Raw genomic sequence first — 2,424 nt, 5'->3', positions numbered from 1 at the left:
GTTCCCTTTTCTCCACACCCTGTCCAGCATTTATTGTTTCTAGATTTTTGATGATGGCCATTCTGATCGGTGTGAGATGATATCTCATTGTAGTTTTGATTTGCATTTCTCTAATGATTAATGATGTTGAGCATTCTTTCATGTGTTTGTTGGCAATCTGTATATCTTCTTTGGAGAAATGTCTATTTAGGTCTCCCCAATTTTGGACTGGGTTGTTTGTTTTTTTGATATTGAGCTGCATGAGCTGCTTGTAAATTTTGGAGATTAATACTTTGTCAGTTGCTTCATTTGCAAATATTTTCTGCCATTCTGAGGGTTGTCTTTTGTTCTTGTTTATGGTTGCCTTTGCTGTGCAAAAGCTTTTAAGTTTCATTAGGTCCCATTTGTTTATTTTTGTTTTTATTTCCATTTCTCTAGGAGTGACTATCATTTTTGTGTTCAAGAATAACCTTTGGAGACTATATATTACCAAATTGGCAGGGTCATTAAGAACAATTATTTACTACTTGGAAATAAAGCAGAAATGTGGACAGTATATTCTTTCAAATTTATATTGAAACTTCTGCAACAAATGACTTAACACTCTAGAAAAATGTAACTGTGGTTCATATTGCTATTAAATAAAGGCTCACACACTCATAAATTACCTGTTAACTTGTAGATCTTATCCAAATAGAATTGCAAACAATTTCTGTCTAGTAGAAAAAGAACCCCAAAGATTGTATACTGTCCTGTAGGTTGTTAATCATTTTTGTTGCTAACTAAGTAGACTATTTTAGAATGCCTTTTACAGTGGCCTTATCATCATTTTTCTTCTAATTCTTTTTGGACCAGGTGTACCATCTGATCAGTTCCCTCCTTCATTAATGAGCTGAATAAAATCCTTCTCATGTTTTCATTGTATATGTGTCTGAAAATCATTTTTTTAACTTTTTGAAAAAATGAACACTTTTTAAAAGTTTGCATGTTTTGCTTTGTAGAAATATTTAATTGCTATATCACATGTGAATGCAGAGGTATGCTGGGGCCACTGAGTACTGGTGCCAAAGAGCCTATTATTTGCATCTTTTCCCAATTTCACTTTCAGATCTGCAATGTTGCTAGTTAGAAAATCAGCCATGATGGCAATATTTACACCACAAAAATCAGTATAAACTAAAAATCATGACTTTTTTTTTCTGAAGAGCCAATTTACCATCACACCACTTAATGCATGTTAAAAAAATTGCTTAATTTTGCTTATGTTTGAATTTTAAAATGGTCTTGTACTTTCTTTTTTCACTAAACATGTTTCTTAGAGTTATCTGTATTGTTGCATCTAGTGGTAGTTCACTCCTTTACCCTGATGTATCATATCTATATGTGAATATTCTATTTATTTATTCCCTTACTAATGAACTTTTGTGTTGCTTTCAATTTATGTTATTACAAACATATTGTATAGCTATAAATACCAATGCACATTTTAAAAAATACTAGTTTAAATCTTATTCATTTTCCTACTGGTTTTCTTTATTTTAAATTCATTTGTGGGATATTTATACTTACATATTAGAGATATGTGGAATATATACATATATATGTATGTTTTATATATATATATTGTGTGTGTGTGTGTGTAGCTTGTGAGCTATATTTTTTGCAAAAAATTTCTCCCACTCTGTGGCTTGCATTTTCATTCTGTTGGCAGGAGTCTCGATGAATTCAAGTTTTTAATTTTAATGTAGCCCAGCTTATTATCTTTTCTCATTAAGTTTAAAAATTTTCTTTGTGCTTATTTAAAAAAAAGGTTTTGCCTATCTTGAAGTCAAAAGCATATTTTACTAAATAATCTCCTAAAATACATATTATTTTTCACATTAACATTATTTTACACATCTCTTGAAAGCCTACCACAATTTTTTCTCAAAAAATCTGAAGTAGGATTAGGTTCCACTTTTTTTCCCATGTAGGTAATTTGCCAGCAACTTTTATTGAGAACTTTATTATTTGTCTATCACTCTGCAGTAATACATTCAAGGGTCCACTTATATGTGAGTTTGTATCTGAGCATTTATCTCTTTATTCTTATACCAATGTGTATTGCCATATTTATTATAGCTTTATAATTAGTCTTGGTATTCAGTAAAGTAAGTCTTCTCATCTTATCCTTTCAAAATAAATATTTTGTTCTTATTGACACATATTCCCAAATAAACTTTAGTTTTACCTTGTCAAATTTCCCCAAATTCTTATTGGATTTTGATTGAAATTTAACTAAATCTAAATTTGGGGGAAAATGTCAAATTCAAAATATTATCTTCTGCCTAATAAATCTGATAAATCTTGCATTTTATAAAACACAGCTTTTATGGGTTTCTGTGTAGAAATCTTTTACATCATTTGTTAAATTTATTCTCAGGTTTATAATATTTTTGTACTATT

The sequence above is a fragment of the Physeter macrocephalus genome, chromosome 16 (assembly GCF_002837175.3).
Source record: "Physeter macrocephalus isolate SW-GA chromosome 16, ASM283717v5, whole genome shotgun sequence".
Taxonomy (NCBI): domain Eukaryota; kingdom Metazoa; phylum Chordata; class Mammalia; order Artiodactyla; family Physeteridae; genus Physeter; species Physeter macrocephalus.
Note: the sequence above shows the minus strand (reverse complement) of the source record.